The sequence below is a fragment of the Heterodontus francisci genome, unplaced genomic scaffold (genome assembly GCF_036365525.1).
Source record: "Heterodontus francisci isolate sHetFra1 unplaced genomic scaffold, sHetFra1.hap1 HAP1_SCAFFOLD_43, whole genome shotgun sequence".
In the NCBI taxonomy this organism is placed as follows: Eukaryota; Metazoa; Chordata; class Chondrichthyes; order Heterodontiformes; family Heterodontidae; genus Heterodontus; species Heterodontus francisci.
Genome location: NW_027141852.1, coordinates 5,540,634 through 5,549,839, shown reverse-complemented (window position 1 = coordinate 5,549,839; position 9,206 = coordinate 5,540,634). Strand labels below are relative to the sequence as shown.

At 46.1% G+C, this 9,206-nt stretch overlaps 1 non-coding gene across 1 annotated transcript; it reads right to left on the bottom strand.

The window, feature by feature from the left end:
• Positions 1 to 1,153: 1,153 nt before the first annotated feature.
• trnas-gcu (transfer RNA serine (anticodon GCU)) lies at positions 1,154 to 1,235 on the bottom strand. Its single transcript has one exon. It is a non-coding gene; the product is annotated as a tRNA-Ser (tRNA).
• Between the last annotated feature and the right edge of the window lie 7,971 nt (positions 1,236 to 9,206).

The following is a 9,206-nucleotide window of genomic DNA, read 5'->3' as shown; positions in this document are numbered from 1 at the left end:
GCTTGTCACATATCAGCTCAAGCCTGAATGTTGTTCAGGTCTTGCTGCTTGCAGGTACAGATTGCTTTAGTATCTGATGAGTTGGGAATCATCAGCAAACATTCCCACTTCTCACTTATGTTGAAGAGAAAGCCATCAATGAAACAGCTGAGGATGGTTGGGCCTAGGACACTGCCCTGAGAAACTAAGTAACCAGTCATGAATGGTGGTGGACAATTAAATAACGAACCAGATGAGGAGGCTCCTAAAACATCCCTATCCTCAATGTTGGTGGAGCCGAGCAAGTCAGTGCAAAAGGTGAAGCTGGAGCATTTGAAACCATCTTCAGTCAGAAATTGCTCAGTGGATGATTCATCTCGGTTTCTTGAGGTCCCCAGCATCGCAGCTTCCAGTTTTCAGCCAATTCGCTTCTCTCCACATAATGGCAAGAAACAGCTGAAGACACTCGATACAGCAAAGACTATGGGCCCTAACAAGATTTCCGGCTCCAGTACTGAAGACTTGTGCTCCAGAACTAGCTGCGCTCTCAGCCAAGCTGTTCCAGTCGAGCTACAACACAGGCATCTACTTGACAATGTGGAAAATTGCCCAAGTGTGCCCACTCCATAAAAAAAATGCAGGACAAATCCAATCTGCCCAATTGCCGCCCCATCAGTCTACTATCAATCATCAGCAAAGTGATGGAAGATGTCACCAACAGTGCTATCAAGCACCACACACTTAGCAATAATCTGATCATCGATGCACAATTTAGGTTCTGCCAGGGTCTCTCAGCTCCAGGAAATAATTTGGCAGATAGAGGAGAATGTGGGAAAATGTGAGGTTATCAAGAAGATTTGAAAATAAATTTCTTGCCAAAGGATAATTTTCGGCATCTGCTCCCTCGCCATTTGCTTTTCACTTGGTGCAAATCGAGAGAAAGTAAAGATGGAAGGAAGGAGGGGAGGAAAAATCCTGCTCTGTTTCGTGATCCATATTTGATCTTCATTCCAGTGCAGTTTGGGTGAAGAATTCCAATTGTCTGTCTCAATTTTAATAAAGGATAACATATTCTGGAATCACTGTCTGGACTTGGACAAGAACAGGTTTCGAGGCTGACTTTACAAATAAGCTCACCCAACATAAACAATACACTATGCAGTTCATAAACTAGCGACAAGGGTGGGATTCGAACCCACGTGTGCAGAGCACAACGGATTAGCAGTCCATCGCCGTAACCTCGTGGCCACCTTGTCACTTGCAGAAGCATAGCTGTCACCTTCAGCACAGTTTCTGGCTGTGCAGCCAGCTGTGCAATGATGGAAATATATCTTCTGCAAGGAAATGAAGTTGGGAATGGAGCGGTGTGAAACATTTCCAGACCATGTCCAACACGTTTCTACTCAGTGTGAAAACCCACCACGGAAAGACTGGAACATACAATCATTTCAACACATCATGATTAACATCACTCAGACACCTGAACCATTAGGTCACTGACGAAGTCATGATGCCCGAATTACTCATGAAATGACAACTGAACTAACTGACTGGAAGAATTGCTTAAACTCCACATGATCAGCGAGGCACAGCCTCAGGCCGACTTGTCGGGTGGTGTAAACAGATATCACTGCTTCTGATCTTCACCAGAACAGACAGTGAGATGTAACATTGATCATCAAACAGACTGTGAAAGAATACAACAGAATGAAACACATGGAGAGACACTGTGGAATAACAAATAGATTTGATTGGAATGTTGAAATTTTGATTGGAATGGATAAAACACCAGAAACAGCAGATTAAAGTGGGATTCTCATCATTATATTGATCTGGGACAGAAAAGAGAAACTGATGGAAAGAAGAGAAGAAGGAAGAAAAGAAAGGATGGAACTGTTCAATTTTTTCAGTTTTTTCACTCGCCCATCAAAGCTGATAAAAAAAGTTGCAAATAACAGAGAATTTCACCAAAAAGGGAGATTAAATGTTGCTGAAACCTTGGATCGAAGGATGCTCCAACAGATCACCTGTTCAACTGTCTCCTCACTGGGGGATTTCAATCAGTCAGCAATATTATCTCTACTTTTTTTGTTAATTGGTCCCAGAACTGTCACTTGGAATTAATATCTGTGTTCTGACTCCTGAATAATAAAATTGTGAGTTTCTCGATATTTTCTGGACACAGTTCCTGCTGAAAGAACTAAGAACTCTTTTCTAATTTACACTATACTCTATACACACTCATCAAGCCTGCTAAGCTAGCATCCTTGGTGCTGCTCTCTCTTCTCCCAACCTTCATCTCATGTGACTGTTACATCATCACTCTGACCGTGGGAGGGGTTGATCCCACTATCTTCAGCATTAACCCTTTACATCCTTATACCACACTGTCTGTCCAAAAAAAATGGATGGAGGGAACTTCCTTCATTTATCAAAACACCAACAGCAGCACAGTGGCACAATGGTTAGCACCGCAGCCTCACAGCTCCAGCGACCAGGATTCAGTTCTGGGTACTGCCTGTGTGGAGTTTGCAAGTTCTCCCTGTGTCTATGTGGGTTTCCGCCGGGTACTCTGGTTTCCTCCCACCTCCAAAAGACTTGCAGGTTGGTAGGTAATTTGGCCATTGTAAATTGTCCCTCGTGTAGGTACGTGGTTGGAGAATGGTGGGGATGTGGTAGAGAATATGGGATTAATGTAGGATTAGTATAAATGGGTGGTTGCTGGTTGGCACAGACTCGGTGGGCCGAAGGGCCTGTTTCAGTGCTGTATCTCTAAATAAGAAAAGTAAAATAAAAGCTACCAGTCGTAAATCAACTCAAACCCATTAGAGAGATGGAGGGAGACTGTCAGAGAACTTCCTGCATCCAGTCCTGACCCTGTCACACTCAGCAGCTTCTCACCCAGACCCCACTCTCATCAACACTGAACATTGTTACCGAGACCCTTCAAATACTGTTTATAAAAGGGAGAAAAATTCAAACTTTATCACAGCTAGATTGAATAGAACAAAGTTTAATATCTTCTCGTCGTCACTCGGTAACCACATGAGACAGTCCTTAAATCAGTAGCATAAATTATCAGCTGTAAGAATGTTTGTCATTGGGTTGAATCATTTCTGAGTGAGGAATGTACCAGCATCATAAACCAGGGGAACGTGTTGACTGAGATGTGTCTTCATCTCTTCTGGACAGTTCACCCTTCATTCTGCTCTGATTCACTTTCCCAAAGCGGATCTACAGATTCTCAAATCTGGAGACTGGGTTTTCTTATTTTGTTCCTTTTGATTTTTCTTGCTCCTGAATGATAATATATTCCAACCTCGGATCAACCTTGCCCTGTCTCCCAGTCTTGGTTAAAAGCGACAAATAACGGCACCAACATTCTGAAACATACAACACGGTCACATTCTGCTTCAGTGAGATTAATGCTGAGGCAGTTTCCGTGTCGAATGCGATTGTGAACAAATTTCTCTCAAGGAAACTGTGAGTGATCGAGTATTTGCACTGAATTTCTGTGCAAGAAGGGACAGTTTCAAACAGCCATTCCCAAATCACTTCCTTCACAAAGAGAAAGACTGTGCTGCCTGAACGTGTGACTCAACTTCACAAACAAATTTGAACTCGAAGTTCAGGAGAAGTCAGAGATGTGAATGATTGACAGTGTAATCTTTAAATCATAATTTTCCGTTTCTTCGTTGAAGTGAGGCTCAACCCTAAGCCACTAGCGATCGCGGAAAGCTACAAACATGGATCCAGAAATCAGTAAAGTAGTGAAACAGTTGGTGAGTACATTGTGACACTGAAGAATTTATCACCACATTGCAACATTGGCACATTCTTGGACTCTACATTATGAGACAGGTTTGTGCTTATATTGGTGGATGAGAAAAGATACTAAACACACAAAATCCCAATTTGAGCTAGTGTGTAAGATTGCTCTTTCCACGGAGATGGCATCAAAGAATGCTCATGAATTTCATCCAGGTACTGCCTGTGTGGAGTTTGCAAGTTCTCCCTGTGTCTGCGTGGTTTTTCTCCGGGTGCTCCGGTTTCCTCCCACAAGCCAAAAGACTTGCAGGTTGATAGGTAAATTGGCCATGATAAATTGTCACTAGTGTAGGTAGGTGGTAGGGAAATATAGGGACAGGTGGGGATGTTTGGTAGGAATATGGGATTAGTGTAGGATTAGTATAAATGGGTGGTTGATGTTCGGCACAGACTCGGTGGGCCGAAGGGCCTGTTTCAGTGCTGTATCTCCAATCTAATCTAATCTAATCTATGCCAGTGACAGTAGCACACTTCAGAGGAACTTCAACACACTGGTAAAATGGGCTTTCACACAGCAGATAAAATTTTACACAGAAAATTGTGAAGTGATACCGTTTGGGAGGAAGAATGAGACAATGTACACCAATCTTTTTTGATCAAGGTTTGAAAAGGTTGCTAAGAGGAAACAGGACACTTGGCTTTATGAATAGAGGCATAGAGTAAAAGAAAATAAGTTATGCTAAACCTTTATAAAACACTGGGGCTGAATGACCTACTCCTGTACCTCCACGGAAAGCTTCCACTCCAGGCTCGGACACCCTCTTCAGGATCACTCTCCATGCATCCCGCCATTCCACGCACGGATATCTCCCTCAGGATCAGATCACAGCTCCACAGTCCTGCCACATCCAGTCGTGAATGGTGGTGGATAATTAAATAACTAACAAGATGAGGAGGCTCCAAAAACATTCACATCCTCAATGATGGTGGTGCTGAGCACGTCAGTGCAAAAGATGAAGCTGAAGCATTTGCAACCATCTTCAGTCAGAAATATTAAGTGGATTTGATCTGTGCTAATTTCAGCTCCTCATGCTCGCTGGTGCCTTGGTTCTCTGGTGCTAATTTCAGAGTAAATCATGCAGCTTGACAATTGGAGCCAAAGAAAAAGACACAGGAGAGGTTGAAACTACCAAAACCTGGGATTGAACCAAGAACTGTTTAACTGTTAGTACAGCACGAACTCAACAAAGCTATTTCAACAACACACTAAAGCCACCATTCTGTCACTGCTTTGGAAGACAATATATACATTAAAGTGTTTGTAAAAAGTTACAGAACACAACATGTGGGTAATATTCCCCATTGTTTTCTCAGTACTGATGGATTGTGAAGTGGGAGACAGCCAGAAGTCCCACTGTGCCACACTGACCCTGAGCTGTGAGTGAAATGAGATAAAGTTCAATCTTTAGCAGAGAGATTCTGGAGAGAGGTAAGAGTCCTGAATCAAGGAAAGACTTTCTGACACAATAACAGCAAAATACTGCAGATGCTGGAAATCTGAAATAAAAGCAAAAAGTGCTGGAAATACTCAATAGCTCTGGCAGCACCTGTGGAGAGAGAAACAGAGTTAACGTTTCTGGTCTGTGACCTTTCATCAGAACTGACACAGGTTAGAAAAGAATTAGGTTTTAAACAAGTGAAGGGGAGGGGCATGTGGGAGAGAACAAAAGGGAAGGTGTTTGATAGAGCAGAGGGCAGGAGAGATTAAATAACAAAGCAGTCCTGGGATAAAGGCAAAGAGTGTGTTAATGCTTGTGGTTGCCTGACACCAGTCATGCTCTGATGTTATTGAACACAATGCTCAATCCACAAGGCTGTAGAGTGCCGAATCAAAAGGTCGGGTGCTGCTCCTCGAGCTTGGGTTGATTTTCACTGGAACACTGGAGCAGGCCAAAGACAGAAATGTTGACATGAGAGCAGGGGGGAGTGTTGAAATGGCAAGCAACCAGAAGCTCAGGGTCATGATTTCGGCCTGAGCAGAGGTGTTCCACCTAATCTGCGTTTGGTCTCCCCAGTTTAGAGGAGACCACATTGTGAGCAGTGAATCCAGTATACATAATTGAAAGAAGTACAAGTAAATCGCTGCTTCACCTAAAAGGAGTGTTTGGGGCTTTGGATAATGAGCAGAGAGGAGGGAAAAGGGCAGGTATTATATCTCCTGCGATTGCATGGGAAGGTGCTGTGGAAAGGGGACGAGGTATCGGGGGTAATGGAGGAGTGGACCAGGGTGTCGCGGAGGGAACAATCCCTTCAGAATGTTGACAGGGGAGGGGAGGATGCGTTTGGTGGTGGCATCATGCTGGAGGTGGCGGAAATGGTGGAGGATGATCCTTTGGATGTGGAGGCAGGTGGGGTGGAAAGTGAGGACAAGGGGAACCCTGTCGCAGTTCTGGGAGGGAGGGGAAGGGGGAAGGGGGAAGGCAGAGGTTGAGAGTCCTGTCAACCACACTGGGCGGGGGCGGAGTAGTCAATTATATCTGAGGGAAGAAATGAACAGAACTGGCAGCTCAAAACTGGACATCCATGAGGCACTGTGGGCCATCAGCAGCAGCAGAATTGTATTTAAACACAATATGTTACCTCATGGCCTGACATATCCCTGACTCTGCCATTACCATCAAGCCAAGGGAGCAATAGTGCTTCAATGAAGTGTGCAGGAGGGCATGTCAGGAGCAGCACGAAGCAGACCCAAAAATGAGTGAAGCTACAACACAGGATTACTTGCATGTCATTTTGCGTAAGCAGCATGCAATAGACAGAGCTGTGTGATCTCACTACCAACAGATCAGATCAAAGCTCTGCAGTCCTGCCACATCCAGTCCTGAATGGTGGTGAATAATTAAACAATTAACAGGAGGACGAGGCTCCACAAATATCCCCAACCTTAATGATAGGGGAGACCAGTATATCAGTGCAAAATACAAGGTTGAATCAGTTGCAACCATCTTCAGCCAGAAGTACCAAGTAGATGATCCTTCTCGGCCTCCTCCTGAGGTCCCCAGCATCACAGGTGCCAACCTTCAGCTAAATCCACTTCACTCCACATGATATCAAGAAATGGCTGAAGGCTCTGGATACTGAAAACATCCTGGCTGCAGTGCTGAAGACTTGTGCTCCAGAACTAGCCACGCCGCCTGCCAAGCTACACCACTGGCATCTACCCTGCAATGTGGAAAATTGCCCAGGTATGTCCTGTACACAAAAAGCAGGACAAATCCAACCCGGTCAATTACTGCCCCGTCAGCCTCCTCTTGATCATCAGTAAAGTGATGGAAGGTGTCGTTGACAGTGCTATCAAGCAGCACTTACACAGCCATAACCTACTCACCAATGCTCATTTTGGTTTCCGCCAAGGCCACTCGGTTCCTGACCTCATTATGGCCTTGGTTCAAATATGGACAGAAGAGCTGAAATCAGGAGGTGAGGTGAGGTGACAGTGACTGCTCTTGCCAAGGGCATCAAGGAGCCCTTGCAGAATTGAAGTCAATGGCAATCAAGGAGAAAAATCTCCACTGGTTGGAGTCATACCTTGCGCAAAGGAATATGGTGCTGGTTGTTGGTGGCCAATCATCTCAGTACCAGACATCGCTCAGGAGTTCCTCAGGGTAGTGTCCTAGGCCCCAACCCTCTTCAGTTGCTTCATCAATAAACTTCCTTCCATCATAAGGTCAGAAGTGGAAATGTTCACTGATAATTGCAAAATGTTCAGTTGCATTAGTCACTCCTCAGATACTGAAGCAGTCCGTGTCCACATGTAGAGAGACCTGGGCAAGATTGGGCTTGGACTGATAAGTGGCAAGTAACATGCACGCCACAAAAATGCCAGGCAATGACCATTTCCAACAAGAGTGAATCTAACCATCTCCTCTTGACAGTCAATGACATTACCATTGCTGAATCCTTCACAATCAACATCCGGGGGGTTACCAATGAGCAGAAACTGAATTGGATCAGTCAAGTAAATACCGTAGCTACAAGAGCAGGTCAGAGGCTGGGAATTCTGCTGCAAGTAACTCACCTCCTGTCCACCATCTACAAGGCACAAGTCAGGAGTGTGATGCAATACTCCCCACTTACCTGGATGAGTGGAGCTCCAACAACACCAAAGAAACTCAACACCATCCAGGACAAAGCAGCTCATTTGATCAGCACTCCATCCACTACCTTAAATATTCACTTCCTGCACCACCAGTGAACAGTGGCAGCAGTGTGTACCATCTACAAGATGCACTGCAGCAACTCACCAAGCCTCCTTCGACAGCACCTTCCAAACCCCCAACCTCGACCACCTAGAAGGATATTGGATGAATGGGAACACCACCATCTGCAAGCTCCCCTCCAAGTTACACACTGTCCTGACTGGGAACTATATCACCATTCCTTCACTGTCACTGGATCAAAATCTTGGAACTCCCTTCCTAACAGCACTGTGGGTTTACGTACAACACATGGACTGCAGCAGCTCCAAAAAGGCAGCTCACCACCACCTTCTCAAGGGCAATTAAGGATGGACAATAAAGGCTGCGTTTGCTGACAATGCAACCACTAGGTGGCACAACTCGCTTTCTCCCCCTGCTTTGCACCGGCCGCTTCCACCCTCCACAGTCGCTCGCTCCAGATCTCGCTGCTCCCCACCTACTTCCCTGGCCGATTGTCTCCCGATCATGTCACCCCATTCTCCAGTCGTTCGCTCACTCCCCACCCACCTCCCCTCCAGCCGCTAGCTCGAGGCTGTGCTGCTTCCCTTCTCTCGGCCACTTGCTCCCACGTTTGTCCAGTCTCCACGCGCCGCCCGAAGAAGCAAGGTGGGCTGCAAAGTGTGACGTCGGAGTGAGTAGTGAGTGGCCTAGAGGAGGGAAGTGGCACGGCCTAGAGCTAGCGGCTGGAGCGTGGGTTGGGGGGTAGAGAGCAAGCGGCCATAGAGCTGGATGACGCGAGTGGGGAACAATTGTCCAGGGGAGCATCGAGGTGTGGAGCGAGCGGCTGAGGGGAGGAAGCGTCGAGGTCTGGAGCGAGTTGCCGAGGGGGGAGAGCTCCAGCCTCAAAGTCTCCTATTCAGCCGCTTCCTCCAGCTGAGTGAGGGGCTGGATACCCGATGATGCTTTCGCACACATGTGCGAAGATGGACCAGGCGCGGATATGCGATGATGTTGGCGCTGTGCAATGACATCATCCTACGCATGTGCCACTTAATCCTGGCAAGATGTAGCTGTGCCTATGCACAGCTTGGCACAGTCCGATGATGTCAGCGGGCCGCTCCGTTGAAAGGAATCACATTGTGTCAGCAGTGCCCACATCCCAGGAAAGAATAAAAAAGAGATTTACCACAATGGTAGCAGGGTAAGGGATTTCAGTTATGTGGAGAGATTGGAGAAGCTGGGGTTGTTCTCCCCTCAGCA